The sequence below is a fragment of the Notamacropus eugenii genome, chromosome 1 (assembly GCF_028372415.1).
Source record: "Notamacropus eugenii isolate mMacEug1 chromosome 1, mMacEug1.pri_v2, whole genome shotgun sequence".
NCBI classification, from domain to species: Eukaryota; Metazoa; Chordata; class Mammalia; order Diprotodontia; family Macropodidae; genus Notamacropus; species Notamacropus eugenii.
The window spans coordinates 254,219,539-254,236,333 of record NC_092872.1 but is presented as its reverse complement, the minus strand read 5'-3'; the positions used below and the strand labels follow the sequence as shown (position 1 = coordinate 254,236,333).

The window sequence follows — 16,795 nt, the reverse complement described above, 5'->3', positions numbered from 1 at the left end:
AAAAGAACTGAGGTTCCAGCCAAAAATATCACACCCAGCAAAGATAAGCATAATGCTGGATGAAAACAATAGATATTTAATGAATGGTCAGGACTTTGTGAAAAAAACAAACTCTGAACTTAATAGAAGATTTGATGTCCAAGGGTCAAGAGAAGTATAAGGTGCATATCAGGGACTCCATAAGGACAGACAGGTTACTTTTATGTATGTAAAACTTAAAACCTATGTCTAAGATTGTTAGTAGTATTGGCTGATTCATAAAAAAGGCTGAGGTAGACTAGAGTACGATATGACTTTAAAAAGTCAAAAATTGTTTAGGAATAGCTAAAAGGAATGATTATTTTATACAAATGAAATCTAAGAGGAAGAACCAACGAACAGGAATTAGATGGAGGAGGAGGGCTTTTAGTTCTGGAAACCTATTTTCATTAGGAATGGGTTAAAGAGTGAACAAGACATATATCTACAAGAGTATAAAAGTTTTCTAAATTCAGAAAGAAATAAAGCACTAAGGGGATAAGTAGGGGGAGAGAATGAGGGAGGAATCTCTAGAGGGAAAGGTGAGGAAGTAGGTTAAAGGGGGACATAGAAAGGTGTTTACATTTAAAGGAATTGGAAGAAAAATGATGGGTCCTTGGAAGGGATCTAGGTCTATTAATATGAAGACAAGGCAGAGGGCAGAAGTAAAGGAGTAGAGGAGTTAAGAGGGATAAGAAAGACACACAAACATAAAAAGGAGATTAGAAGTGGATTTTATTAGGAAAATATATGTATGTATATATGTATGTATGTATGTGTATATAAGTATATGTGTATCTATATAAATATATATGCACTTAATTGTAGCCTTCTGGAGGCAAGAGGAGTGAATGAACAAAGTAAAAAGACCGACCATGAGAAGGAGGAGAGACAGAAAAGGGCAATACACTTGGGGTTGAACAGGGCAGAGAGATTTCCAGGTGACTTTCCAGCTGGCCATGTGTGACTCAGCACCTTGTACCTTTAAGATGAAAAGCCAGTCATGAAGGACTCAGATATACTGTGCCTCCCAGAAGTTGAAGCAAAGTCTCCTCCACTGAGTTAGAGAGCTGTTGCTAACTTGGCACATATTCCAAAAAAACATGTTTTGTCATTTTGAAGGGTGAAAGCAAGAAGCAGCCAAGGAATCTCTGGAATTGTTTTTTACTTCCTTCTAAAAATGAGAGAGTTGAGCACATGCTCACAAATAGTAAGGAAGAAAGCAATTGACATAGAGACACTGGAAATCAGCAACAGACAAGGGTGGACAGAAAGCACAAATGTCAGCAGAGAAAGGAGCTATGTATGATTAAGGGCCCGAGTAGAGAAGTACATGGTTCCATAGAGAAATGCTGCCTTCTTTTTCTATTCTTCCACCTCCATCTATCATACTAAACCAAAAGAAAGGAAGTTTGTGTGGAATGAAGAAGTAATTTAGAATATAGAATTGTAGAAAAAATTTGCTCTTTTTCTTCAATGAAATAGACATCCTCTTTTTTTTTTTTCAGTGAAAGATGGAGTTCAGTTTCTTGGTTAGAAGGAACGGGATGTGAGAGGACTAAACAGAAAAGAGAAATCTTAGAATATATGTGGGGGGAGGTAGTGAGCTAGAGAAAATTTCTGTGGTCAGTAGCAAGTCTATAGTAAAAGAGAAGGCAAATGATAGGAGTAATTCCATGTTGGATTTTGGCATGGGATACATGTCTGTATAGTGGAAGAGAACAAGGGATTTTGACATGGAGGTCAACTGAAGATGGAACTGGTTCACCACTGAGTCAAGATGCTGAAAGGAAGAAGGTGATACAAGAAATGAAGGAAGGATCTTGGAAAACAGGGAGGCATAGAAGTGAAGGAAAAAGGAGAGATGCAGAAAGTGTGAGCCCCAGGAAAAACATGACAGTGTGTTGTAGTGGATAAAAGCTGGATTTGGAGTCTGAAAAATATGGGTCTGGATTCTCCAAATAATTCTTTAGAACTGTGTGACCATAGGCAAGTCCAATGATGTCTGAGAACTTTAGTTAACTCTCTCAGATTTAGCTAGTGAGTTCTAGTTGTGTTCTTATGTTTCTGGGACTTTGCCAACAAAAGCACAGATCCTTGACAGATTGATGTGTTGCATTTTGTTGTAGCTTAGATGTGGTCTTGAGTGGTTAAGACCTAAACTCTAGAAGACTGTACAACACTGGAAAGTTATGGGTCCACCAATGACCAGTGGTTTAATCACCATGGTTTAATGACCATCCTAGTCAATAGCAGAAAAGTTCCTCACTAGTATGGCTGTCACCAGAGGATGGTTCTCCGTTGAATTTAACTTTTGAAAATGGTCCACTGAAGTAAAGATGGATGGACTATCTGCACTCATCAGAGTATTATAGATGGAAAATCAGTAGGGAACTCAGAGCCCATGTAGTTCAATCTATTCATTATAGAGATGAAGAATCTGATATGAGAATAAATAGTAAATTGACTTGTCCCAGGACACACAAGTTGTTAGCATTAATCATACATAACTCCTTTCTCTGCTGACACTTGTGCTTTCTATCCACCCTTGTCTTTTGCCAGTTTTCAATATCTCTAATTCAATTGCTTTTTTCCTTACTGCTCGTGAACATGTGCACATAGGTTCCAGGTCCTCTGCCCCTAAAGTCAGGGTTCCTTCCATATTACCATGCTGCTTCTGAAGTCATGAATCCTCAATGTATGGAAGTGCAGGCACACATTTGCACATTAGGATTTATTATCAACACCACCAAGTTTATTGTTCCCTACATTCACAACCAAGAGCTATGCAATGCCAGAGAAGATGATTCATCTGGATATTTGAAAATTACAAATTAATATGAGTTTTCTTGGGGCGATATTTTACAGATCTTTCTCCATATCCTAAAACTAGAATTGAGGGTGTGAATTAGATCATGACTGGAGACACTGGTAAGGGAGTTGCACATAAATAACTAAAAGGCAGCCCCTATTACATAATGGCGTACAAGGTAGTTTGTTAACCTGACTTTTTTCTGGAAATTAAGACTCATTTTGATCACTGGTGGGAATTTTTCTTTCTTTCAAGGGGATTTCAGTCAAAGAACATGAGAGTACTGAGTGAAAAAGATGAAAACAGTTGCATAATTTCCTAAATCAACTTCATCGTCTTCCTACATGAGGAAGAAAGCACTGTTGAAAATATGGTGGAACATAGGTGAACCCAACATGATTGGTCCTGATACTAATTTCATTAGGATCTCCAACTGATTTGAGAGTGAAGTTCTATAGAATTGTGGTAAAGAATAAAAACAGCTCCATTCTTGCTAGACCCTCCCCAAGACAAGATCATTTTCCTGGAGGGAAAGAAAATTGTACTTTGAAGTCTTCACAGAACATCCCAGTGTCAGACAAAATAAAACAGACTCAGTGATCAAGGGCAATAGTGAGGAAAAGAGTAAAAGAGAAGGACATCGATGGGCAGAAATAGTCAGAACTATTATTTTGTTACGTTTTAGCCATCAATCATCATTAAGGTAAGGAAGAAATTCCCTCTTTATACTATTCTTCTCATGGTGAGCCTTTGTGCAGTGGACCTTGCCAGTGTTTCTTTAAAGTAAGGGGTCAGGTGAGGCAGCTAAGAGGATCAGCTCATCATTTGAGGGATCTAAAGAGAAATCAGGCCATAGGAATACTAGAAAAATCATTGTCATGTGCCTCAATGGTACAATATATCCTCAGGAGAACTAAGAGGAGGAAGCTTATCCAGAGAAGGGCGGAAAGGGGAACAAAATTCTCCTTTTAGAGTGAGAGGTAGAGATGGGAAGTTTTTCTTTTTACCAATGAAAAAGGCATGAAGTAATCACTTTTCTTGAATTTCTCACTCTTATCCAGGAAGTGCTGGGGGTCAAACTGGTCAGGTTTGGGAAACTCTTTGTTCTCATGTAAGACTGGGAAGAGCAGTGGAAAGATTGTTGTGCCCTAGAGGGAAGAAATTCCAGGGGAAAGTCAATTATCATTGTGAACATCCTTTGTATTGCAGTGCCAAGAATCTTCAGTGACTCCCTTTTGTCTAGTACAAAATACAGACTTCTTTGAGTGACTGGGATGTCTAGCCATCGTGAATCTACATAGACTGCAGTCTAGCTTTCTAAGTTGATGACCCCATTATTGTCCCCATCATGCCCTCTTTGGGGTTCCAGTTAAACTGGTCCAATTGCTTTATTCCCATGCACAAGGCTCCCTCAGTGATTTTCATACCTTTATCATGGTTATGCCCCATTCCCTGAAGGCACTTATTGCTCATTTCAGCTTTTTAGAATCTTTTTGTGCTCTTTCTCTCCTTAGTTCTTTGATCTATACTTCATGTTTACATGTGCTGCCTTTGTGACTTTGGTCAGGATGTATGAACTGTCAGTGCCCCAGGCAATGCTTAAGCCTCTGGTGGCACACTTTACTTTCCCCTAAGGGAGTTTCTTCAGCAGAAAGTCATTCTGCCAATCAAATCCAGCTTGAGTGTGAAGGAAAGAAATGATACTTTGGATGAACTTTTCTGGCTCCAAATTGTGCTCCCTCATGGAGAAACCAAAGTCCTTAATGGTCAAATATCCTTCTATTTTTGCTTTTTGCCAACGGAACTTGACCTAGAAATTTTCACATAGTTGGTTCTTGAGAATGTTTGATGATTGGAATTGCATAATGCACTCAAAGGGGTATGTTACATGTGAAATTAGATGAGATGCTCCCTTCTGTTTTCTCTGAGGGAGAACAGTTCTGCTCAGCCATTGCTAGAAAACTTTAGTCTAATTCAGTGTTTCTTTATCACCCCTGGAAAGTAGTATTTTAGAGTTTAAAGATCCAGGTTCTGGTCTCAGCTCCAACATTTTTAAATGCCCTTGAGCAAGGCATTAGATCTGAGACTCAATGTCTCCATCTATAGAATGGGACAAATAAGAGCGTTTACATAATCTACTTCACTGTCTAGTAAGAGGAAATGGCGTGAACAAAAATTTCTCTTTAGCAATGTCATTCTATTATTTTCCTTGCACATTGTCTTTCCAGTGGTGCTGTGATCAATGAAAAACAGGGTGAATCAAAATAAATATATGCTTTTCTCTTATTCACCATTCAGCACCACATCCAAGTTAGCTATATCTAACAAGACTGCCTTAAGGGGAACTTCCTAGGAGATGGTGACAATGAGACTTGATTTTCTCATGTCTAAAATGATGTCACAGGATCAAATGACATTTTTGATGTTTGCCAGCACTAGATTCCATGGCCCCAAGACTGTTTACCTTGGGGAGGACATGTTTTTGGAACTGAATGTCATGGGTCACTGCATGGGGCACATTGAAAGGTGTGAGGTCAATGAATCTTTGCACTTCATGCACCATAGCATCCATATAGGGCATATCTTGTCTGTCCTTTATGGAAGTAACTTGATTATATCCAATCACATGATTAATTTCCTCATGAATTTTTGCTGCAAAGACAAAAATAGTAATAATCACTGAACTTCCTGTTCTCCTGGAAATGCGCAACAGAACCTGTGAGGAGTACCTGCCTGATTACGACTTAAAATAATTCTCAGTTTTACTCAGTGTCCTCCTTCTACATAGTCCAGGAAACAGGCTTTTTCAACAGCGATGGAATAATTTTCTGTGACTTCGTGGATAGGAGTCAGGAAGAACAATGTTTACATTTTCTTTAGACACCATCTGTATGTATTCATGCAAGTCATTAAACCTAACTGAGCCTCATTTTCCTTATTGGAAAAATGGGGATCATAAATTATATGTCTTGTAAGTTTCCCTATACCTCTAAATCTATTATTCTATGATTTGTAAAATGGAGATAGTAACTATACCTCCTTTATAGGGCAATAAACGAAATAATATGTCAAGTGATTTGCAAACCTTACATCCTTTATATTGATTCCAGCTAACATTGTGAAAGAAAATAGATGTCTTTATATGAATATGATAATGCTGGTGATGATATTATAATCTTGATTCAAACCATTCAATAGGTATGTATCTCATCTCCTGTCTCAATAACCTAGGTTGCTGAGGCATAGAGTCTCACCGTTAAAAATGACAGCATTATCCTTAGTTGAACAGGAATCCTCTTTCTAATGGAATGAACAAATTAAAAACCTTCAACAATCAAGAACTCCTGCCTTCCAGGGCAGATGAATCAATTTTGGGAGAATTTTAATAGTCTTGTAGTAGGTAATTATAAATAATAAAAATAATAGAATAATAAAAATAAAGAATTAATAAGCAAGTCTTTCCTTATATGAAACTTTCATTGCTCAATTTGGAACTTCTTTCCGTGGCTACTAGTTCTGCATCTTTGGATCCATCCTGGTAGGATGTCAGTCATTTGAGGAAAGGGGACATGTTATTTGAGTCTTTCCATCCTAAGTGTTGAAGTGAAGGTGTATAGTGTGAACTTTATACATCTTAAAGTGAATTGAATTCCCATGATAGACCTTCACATACTTAAATAACTCTCTGATCTTGTTCCAGTGTTTTGTTTTCTTAAATATGCTACTGTGTGACCTGTTGCTCATCTGTGTGGGAGTCAAGTAAATCCAAAAAGTGAGAAAGTGGGACCATCTGCTGAGCAAGGTACAATGCTAGGAAAGCAGGCCTGGTCAGGAAACACAGCAATTCTACTTTATCTTGGATCTTAGGATGTTTCAGAATGAGCAGCAGACCATATCTTAGAGTAAGGCTAGTTGTCTCTGTCCCTGCACCAAGTCTGTTGCAGTCATTAATAGGTTTTTCAAGTGAAATTCAGCCTGGGGATTACCTTTATCCTAAATGAGAAGTATGAAATTCATGAAATAATGAGAGACAACAGGGAAAATAATTTGAAACCATATGAGGTATATAAAGTTTGTCCTAGGAGCCTTACCACCATCTTCATTTCTCTACTCTGAGAGAAGAGAACCTTCCCAATTTCCTAAGGCTTCCATTGTTGCACCATAAATTTGTCCTTGCTAGGCAACCTTCTTCCTCTCCTACAATATGGCATATTAGTTAGAGCACTAGACTTTGAATCAGGAAGACCTGGATTTAGATTTAGCCTCAGCTAAGAGGTATGTATGTGTCAATGAGAAAGTCATTTAACTCCTTAGGGCCCCCTTTTTTCTCATATGTAACAGGAGAGAGCTGAATCCTTTCGAGCTCTCTATTCACTATCAAAGATATGTATGGTATGGAGAAGACCAGATCAAGTAATTTACTTAAAACATTAATGATGTGGGAAGTGACCCCTTAGACTGAGTTCCTGACTCTAATGTTCCCCTAAAATGCACAGGGAAAGTAAGGGTATGCCAGTATTTTGCCCTGCTCATCTTTTGAGGAGGGGTCAGAAGCTGTCAACAACCAAATTTCTGCTGACCTATGGGTGTGTGTTGAGCTAAGGACAAAGCAAATATCCAGATTCATCTTGAGAAAACATGGTTATAGAGTCCAGATTCTAAGATACTGCAGACTTCACCTCACATTTAAGTGATTAGCTGTTATCTTCTTATGTCCTAAGCTAAACTGGGCTTGATTAACTTCTTAATCATGCTTGTCCTTCATCTTGAAGAACGTTTCTCTTGAGAGAGAAGAAGGCAACAAAACAGGCATTGACATACCTTGCCTTTTTTCTATCCTCTTTGAGCAGTAGTCCACTTGCCCTAGGAGCTCTCCCCACTATCTATCTTTCTTCTTCTTACTTGGACGTTTGATGTCCCAAACCTTTTTAGATGCTTGGATGTATTCTGAGCTTTAGCCTTCCTGACAATGATCTTTCTTTCATGTTGCTGTCTTTTACTGTATCAGTCCTTGATGATGCTTACCCTCCAATCATCCTTGGTATTTGCCCTCACCTACTAATGACAGCTCAAGCAGAGCATGAATCCATCCCTCTTACAGACTTCCATGGATTACTTACCCCATTATAGTTTGGGGAACAACTACAGATCTCAGATTGAGACTATGGCTACAGGTAGTTTTATTCTTAATGGTTTTCCCCCTTGGATTGATATGGGACACATTTCTCTGTTCATACTTGACATCTGCTTTCATGTCAGGTGCAAGGCTCTGAAAATCGCATCAGGATGTACACCTTGCCCTATGTTTGACTTACCCACAGATCTTTAAAGATTCAAGGATAATCTAATGTGCCATCAATCGTCAGCATACAGGGAACACTACAAGAAGAAATGTACGCACTGGAGTATGGTCTCAGCTAGTTTTCATTCACTTATCACCCTCTCTTCATTTCACAGAAAGTCCACTGCCAGCAGTTTGTCTAAAGGTGCCACTCTATCAAAGCTTCTTGTTCTGTTGGAAGAAAGGAGAATGTGATAGTTTTAGAATAAAATGAGAAGATAAAGCATTCAACTCTTGCCAAAAGATGTGCTAGAGCCTGCTCTGTTCATCTCAAGAGAGCTGGTTTTTGAATTGTAAGTGTGAACATTTACACCTTGAACATCTGACAAATACCATAAAGAAGTGCTTAAATTGTTGTTTTATTTGCAGACTTCAAAATTAATGAGGTAAATGTTAGTGGGGTTTATTTAATATGAAAATATGCCCGGCATTTCTTTCTGGGAAGCCATACGTTAGACATTTACCAGACCACCCCTGCATACTGCCCCTGTGGAGGATTTTTAGGAGTACTTACACAAGAGCTACCTATTCTGTAAAAGCATAATTGATTTACCTTTTCTGTTCTTAGAAGGAGCTCCTTCATTGATTCAATCACAGAACCCTTGATATATGCAATAACAATAATAATTATTATTATGTGACACTTTCCATGTTTCAGACACCATGCTAAAAGCTTTATAGGGGGGTGGAGCCAAGATGGCGGAGTAGAAAGACGCACATAAACATAGCTACAAACCCACAACCCATAGAACGGCTACAGGGAAGTAACTCATGGTGAATTCTTCACCCAGAGGCCACGGAACATTGGAGCGAGGGAGATTTCTGTTCTGGAGAGACCTGCAAACCTCTCGCAAAAGGTCTGTCACACTGCAGATGCGGAGCCCAGCCCAGCCCAGACCTGCCAAGGCCACGGCACTGAGAGGTACAGATCCGAGCAGGCTTCAGGGACAGGATCTCCAGCGGCTGCACAAGTCCCTCCACCCACAGGTGAGGGGAGTTGGTGAAAGAGTCTCTTTGGTGGGTCGAGAGAGGAGTGGGGTGCCCCCATAATTCAGGCCCCCCCGGGAGGTAGAAGCTGAGAGGCAGCTGCAGACCAGGGCTCCCCAAGGGGGCAGGAGCCTGGATCCATTGTGGAAGGTCTGTGCATAAACCCCCTGAGGGAACTGAGCCTGAGAGGCAGCCCTGCCCAGACCTCAGCACCTGAACTTAATCTCACACTGAATAGCAGCCCTGCCCCCGCCAAAAGCCCTAAGGCTGGAAGCAGCATTTTAATCTCAGACCCCAAATGCTGGCTGGGGGGATCTGGAGGCGAGGTGGGTGTGAGGAGAATATTCAGAGGTCAAGTCACTGGCTGGGAAAATGCCCAGAAAAGGGAAAAGAAATAAGACTATAGAAGGTTACTTTCTTGGTGAACAGGCATTTCCTCCCTTCCTTTCTGATGAGGAAGAACAATGCTTACCATCAGGCAAAGACACAGAAATCAAAGCTTCTATGTCCCAGCCCACCCAATGGGCTCAGGCCATGGAAGAGCTCAAAAAGAATTTTGAAAATAAAATTAGAGAGGTGGAGGAAAAACTGGGAAGAGAAATGAGAGAGATGCAAGAAAAGCATGAAAAGCAGGTCAACATCTTGCTAAAGGAGACCCAAAGAAATGGTGAAGAAAATAACACCTTGAAAAATAGGCTAACTCAATTGGCAAAAGAGGTTCAAAAAGCCAATGAGGAGAAGAATGCTTTCAAAGCAGAATTAGCCAAATGGAAAAGGAGATTCAAAAGCTCACTGAAGAAAATAGTTCTTTCAAAATTAGAATGGAACCGATGGAGGCTAAGGACTTTATGAGAAAGCAAGAAATCACAGAACAAAGCGAGAAGAATGGAAAAATGGAAGATAATGTGAAATATCTCATTGGAAAAACAACTGACCTGGAAAATAGATCCAGGAGAGACAATTTAAAAATTATGGGATTAGCTGAAAGCCATGATCAAAAGAAGAGCCTAGACATCATCTTTCATGAAATTATCAAGGAAAACTGCCCTGAGATTCTAGAACCAGAGGGCAAAATATATATTCAAGGAATCCACAGAACACTGCCTGAAAGAGATCCAAAAAGAGAAACTCCTAGGAACATTGTGGCCAAATTCCAGAGTTCCCAGGTCAAGGAGAAAATATTGGAAGCAGCTAGAAAGAAACAATTCAAGTATTATGGAAATACAATCAGGATAACACAAGATCTAGCAGCCTCTACATTAAGGGATCGAAGGGCATGGAATAGGATATTCCAGAAGTCAAAGAAACTAGGACTAAAACCAAGAATCACCTACCCAGCAAAAATGAGTATAATACTTCAGGGGAAAAATTGGTCTTTCAATGAAATAGAGGACTTTTAAGCATTCTTGATGAAAAGACCAGAGCTGAAAAGAAAATTTGACTTTCAAACACAAGAATGAAGAGAACCATGAAAAGGTGAACAGCAAAGAGAAGTCATAAGGGACTTACTAAAGTTGAACTGTTTACATTCCTACATGGAAAGACAATATTTGTAACTTTTGAAACATTTCAGTATCTGGGTACTGGGTGGGATTACACACACACACATGCACACACGCACACATACATAGAGACAGAGTGCACAGAGTGAATTGAAGAGGATGGGATCATATCTTAAAAAAAAAATGACATCAAGCAGTGAGAGAGAAATATATTGGGAGGAGTAAGGGAGAAATTGAATGGGGCAAATTATCTCTCATAAAAGAGGCAAGCAAAAGACTCATTAGTGGCGGGATAAAGAGGGGAGGTGAGAGAAAAACATGAAGTCTACTCTCATCACATTCCACTAAAGGAAAGAATAAAATACACATTTATTTTGGTATGAAAACCTATCTCATAATACAGGAAAGTGGGGGATAAGGGGACAAGCAGGGTGGGGGGGATGATAGAAGGGAGGGCATGGGGAGGAGAGTGCAATTCAAGGTCGATACTCATGGGGAGGGATAGGATCAAAAGAGAATAAAAGTAATGGGGGACAGGATAGGATGGAGGGAAATATAGTTAGTCCTATACCACACAACTACTATGGAAGTCATTTGCAAAACTACACAAATTTGGCCTATATTGAATTGCTTGCCTTCCAAAGGGAAGGGGTGGAGAGGGAGGGAGCTAAAGAAGTTGGAACTCAAAGTGTTAGGATCAACTGTCAAGTAATGTTCTAGCCACTAGGAAATAAGAAATACAGGTAAAGGGGTATAGAAAGCTATCTGGCCCTACAGGACAAAAGAGAAGACAGAGAAAAGGGCAGAGAGGGATGATAGAAGAGAGAGCAGATTGGTCATAGGGGCAATTAGAATGCTTGGTGTTTGGGGGGGGAGGGGATAAAAGGGGAGAAAATTTGTAACCCAAAATTTTGTGAAAATGAATGTTAAAAGTTAAATAAATAAATTTAATTAAAAAAAATTAAAATAAATAAATAAATTTTAAAAAAAAGCTTTATTGGTATTACCTCAACAATTTGAGTAAGTAGATGCTATTGTTATTCCCATTCTACAGATGAGAAAATTGAGCCACATAGTGATTAAGTGACTGGAGAATAATATCAGAAATACCATCCTGGTTCCACCCCCTGTTACCCTCCTGACCTTGGTCAAGTCCCTTCCTATCCCTAGATTTCAGTTTCTTTCTATGATTACTGTGAGTGCTGGACTAGACCACCCAGTTCTCAAAGAGGGAACCCTTGTAGTCCTGTGATTCCCTTCCCAATAAAACGTTCTCCTCCAAGTTTAAAGATTAGGACATTTGAGCACAGAGATAGGAAGAGATTTCCAAAAGGCCATAAACCCAATGAGTGGCAGGTAGAGCTGGGATCCTGCCTGAACTACGCACTCACTCAATCTGAGATGAACTTCATTCTTTGTTTATAGGAGAAATGGACCCTGGTGACCACTGATGGACTCTTTTGAACTTGGCATGAAGTTCTGAGCATGTTTGCATTTCTTTAAAACTTACCTGTTTACCTGATCCAGGACTGCTATTATTTAATTGCTGCTAAATTGTTTCACACAGATGCAAGGTACATGGTTCAAGGACAAGAAGGAGTGATGTGGATTCTAGAATGAGGTCACCTTGAGCCAGCCTTCTAATCATTATTGTCAGGGAGACTCATGGTTATGGACAGTTTTTAACATTATCATGATAGAGAGCAAGAAAAATTTCATTTGGTTGGTGAGGTCCTCCAGGTGCTCCAATTTGGGGATAAAATAGCACTGGGTGCATCAAACCCCCAAACTTTGCACAGTGTTCTGGACAAGATGGAATTCTATTTCATTCCAGTTTCTATGTTGAGGTTTAGCTGAAGGTAATAATGAGAAGTACATCATTATTAGACCTTTATAGAGCTTTTAAACTCATACACAGCCATAATTAGAGCATTTTGTAGTGTAAAATGCAGTTGTGGTGCACCATCGCCTTTGACCACTCCTGTGAGGCCAGCAGTGCACATAATGATTTGGCTTGGTATCCTGGGAAGGGACCTTGACTTGGAGTCAGAGGATCTGACTTCAAATGCATTCTCTGCTCATGACTCCCTATGTGACCTTGGTCAAGTCATTTGCCCTAATTAGGGCTTCAGTTGCTTATGCGTCAAACGAAGCTGTTGGAGTCAATGACTTCCAATTTCTCATTCAACTCTAGATCTATGAGCCTATGACTCTCCATAGCACTTTATCATTTACCAGGCTCTTTACAGATATTGGGATTTTTTTAAAATTTTCATTAAAATTCTGTGAGGTAAGGCAAGCATTACTTCCCTCACTTTTCAAATGTGAAAAGCTAGACACTGAGTGACTCAGTCATTTGGTGCTGCTGCTGTTTGTACTTTGTTATTGAGGTCTATGTCATCATGGAGATGATGCCATGACATGATAAGTTAATTGGATTTAAGTGAACAAGGGCAAAAGAGTATTAACCAAGGGAAGGGACACTTGCTTAGGGTAAACAGGACAATAGTGCCAACAACAGAAAGAGGGCAGAGAGGTTCATTTCTTATATGTTTTCTTTTCCAAGGAGAAGGATGCATGCCCTAAAAATAATTGAACAAAATGACTGAGCCCTAGGATTCAGGGCAAGTCAAACTTGAGCCTTGAGGTTAGAGGCCATGGAGGAGAAATTGGCATGAGAGAGTGTGAGGACCAGGCTTTCCCTGCTCACAGCTCCTAACTGTACCATAAATCATAGAATGCATGTGGCACTTTACCTTGTCAAAAGCCTTAGGTTTACTTGTGTTAAGATTAGCAACTTGTAAATTTTTGTTAAGTGGTGCCATATTCTGCATTCTTGTCACTTCTCAGGAAGAAAACTCAAAATTCATGTTATGTTTGACATGTTCTTTAATGTATCAATCATATTAGAGCAAATTGTAGGTTTTTTTTTGTAATTTTAAATAATTTTAAACTTAACTACAAAATAAGAAAATAAAAAAAATATTGCCACATGCAATTCAAAATATACATCAATAAATTTCTATTTCAAAAAACTTATATAATAAATATTAAACATTGTGTTGAGAATTGTCCATCTTCTGTTTGTTTCCTTGTAAGTTTAGTTTGTTCTGTGCTCTACACTTTTTACTTTGTTCCTTTTCCCTCTTCCTCCTCACCCACGATGGCACAATTAAGTGCAGATACATACACATGCAAGTATATATACATACATACAGATAAAGATATTGACATATAAAGACCCATATATGCATGCATTCACACATCCATGTACTTAGATATTAATAATCACATTCATATATAGACATATTCATTAAGAAGCATCTATGTAAGATCATACTAATTTATCCTCTGTTTCTCTGAGGGTCAATAACCTCCTCTTCATAAGTCCAAGTCTTTCTGCATTTTTCCAGATCCATCAACTCATGATTTCCTGTATCACAACAATATTCCCACCTTATACTGTCTAGTTATTTTAAATAATCCAAAACAATGTTGATAAATGTGACTTATAGTGTAGTTTCCCTGTTTTTCTCTTTTGATTAAATCTATTTGAGCCTTAATTTTGTCCGAGATTAATACTCCTGCTTCTTTTTCCCTAACAAATCCCGCTTCTGATCCTTATTTTATGTTTGTGCATGTCTTCTTGCATATCCCTAGCCCTCCTGACTCCTCTACTTTATTCTATCTTCTACCTTGCCCTCCTATTACTTAATCTAACCCCTACCAGGATCCCTCCCTTATTCTCCCATTCCCACAAAACAAAATACCTTTCTATACTCCTCTTTGATCTACTCCCTCACTTGCCACTCTAAAGATCCTTCCCTTATCTTCTTCTCCTTTCCCTTAGTGTTTTATTTCTTCCTGAATTTAGAAAACTTTTATACTCTCCTCGATATATATGTGTTGTTCTTTAACCCATTCCCAATGAAAATAGGTTTCCAAAATCAACAGCCCTCTTCCCCATCTAATTCTTCTTTGTTGGCTCTTCCTCTCTCCCCTCATTTATATAAGATGATTTCTCTTTTTAGCTGTTCCTAAAAGGTTTTGCTTTTGAAAATCATATCATGCTCAGGTCTACCCCAATATTTCTTATGAACTACCCAGTTACTAATAACAGTATTAGACATATGCTTTACATAAAAGGTAGCAGTCTGTCCTCATTGAGTCCCTTGTAATTAGTCTTTGGCATGTACCTTATATTTCTCTTGGCTCTTGAAAGTGAAATCTATTAAGGTAGGGTTTGTTTTAAAACAACATCTTGAAAGTCTAGTGATTAATTAAATGCCCATTTCCCCCCATTCAGGATTATGCTTAGCTTTACTAGGTAAAATATTTTTGACTGGAACTCCAGTTCTTTTGTTCTTCAGTATATAGTGTTCCAAGATCTGCAGTCCTTTAGAATCTCTTAGGCAAGGCTCATGATATTCTAATTGCCACTCGCACTATATTTAATTTTATTTTCTTGTTGTTTGCAATATTTATCCTTGAAATAAGAGTATTGGAATCTGACTAGAATATTCCTATAGATTTTTTTTGTAGAATCTCTTTCAAGTGTTAATAGTGGATTTTTCCTATTCCTACTTTTCCATCTTGTTCTAATGCTTCAGGGCAATTTTCTGTAATCATTTCTTGTATTGTTGCATCAAGATTTTTTAAATTACAGCTTTAAGGTAGTCCAATTATTCTTATGTTTCCTCTTTATAATCCCTTCTCCAGATCAATTGTTTTTTCTTCTGAGATGTTTCACATTCTCTTCTATTTTTTCATATTTTTCTTATTATTTATTGATCTGTTATAGCTTCTCTGGCTTTCTCTTGATTTTCTCTTGATCTTCTGATTTTCAAGGAGTTATTTTCTTCCATAAGATTCTGGATCTCCTTTTCCAATTGGTTGACTTTCTTTTCATGATCATCTTGTTTTTCTTGAATAGTTCTTATTTTTTTAGATTGTCCTCAGTCTCTTTTTATGTTTAAAGTCTTTTTAAAAGTTCTTTTTTGAAATTTTTTTCAGCCAGTGATGATTTGACACTAGTCTTTGGGATAGAAGAGGGTTTCTTTGTTTCAGTATCTTCCTCTGAATGTGAATTCTGGTCTTCTCTATTACCATAGTAATTCTCCATGGTTGGATTCCTTTTCCTTTGCTTGTTCATATTTTGTTTTTATTTGTAGCAGTTTCATTTTTATAATCACCTCTAGCCCTGTGATATGGGAGATGATGCCTCTGGTCTCAGATCCTTCTTCAGTTCTCCCCTTTGGTGTAGAACCAAAACCAACAAATCTAGCCTCCCATAAGTGCCCACAGCCAGTGGTGTCCCCACCCCAGTGCTTTTGCACTCATCTGAGCTTGTCCTGGTTCCTTGTCATGCACAGCAACATCTCTGCTGCACAGCTGACATTTCTTGTCAGCAGAGATCCCCTCGATTTTCCCTGGCTCAAATGCCCAACTCCTCTCACAGCAACCTGTAATCCCAGATAACTGACAGCACTTGTTTAAGTGGACTTAGCCTGGAAGTGTTTACTCTTTGCAGAGACCAAACCTCATCCTGATATTTTTCTTCAGATTTCCGATTGTCTCAGGAGGACCACTGTTCTTCCCCTATTCTTATTTATTTTTATCACTCTATGTTTTTCTCATTTGTAGGGGAAATCTGGAGAGCTTGGAATTTTGTAACCTAGTCCACCATCCTCCCAGAATCCTCCCCCCAAAAGCCCTTGAAGGCATGCGTTATCCTTTTTAGTCTGTTCTCACAACTGTTTGATTGTGAAGGAGAACCTCAGGGTTGTTTGAATTTGTATGTCTTTAATTATTAGTGATTTGGATCATTTGTTCTTACAGCATTAATAGCTTGGACTTCTTCCCCCAAAATTGCCTAATCATGTCCTTTGAACATGTGTCAGTTGGAGAGGAACAAATAGTGCCCTGTAAATTCAATAAGCCTTGCCCAGATGAACTACATTCTTGGAATCTGGAAGGCAGGAAAAAGAAAAGGGAAGGAAAAAACCATTTCTATAGTGCCTACTATGCACCACATTGTGTCAAGCACTTTTTACATATATTATTTCATTTGATTTTCACAACTCTTCATTTAGCACTGCTGGTGGAGTAATGAATTTGTCTAATTATTCTAGAGAA

At 38.7% G+C, this 16,795-nt stretch overlaps 1 long non-coding RNA gene across 1 annotated transcript; it reads left to right on the top strand.

The window, feature by feature from the left end:
• Positions 1 to 8,291: 8,291 nt before the first annotated feature.
• Positions 8,292 to 13,647, top strand: LOC140517385 (uncharacterized). The gene is made up of 3 exons (XR_011971573.1): positions 8,292 to 8,464; positions 8,963 to 9,158; positions 12,086 to 13,647. It is a non-coding gene; the product is annotated as an uncharacterized lncRNA (long non-coding RNA).
• The last annotated feature ends 3,148 nt before the right edge of the window (positions 13,648 to 16,795 follow it).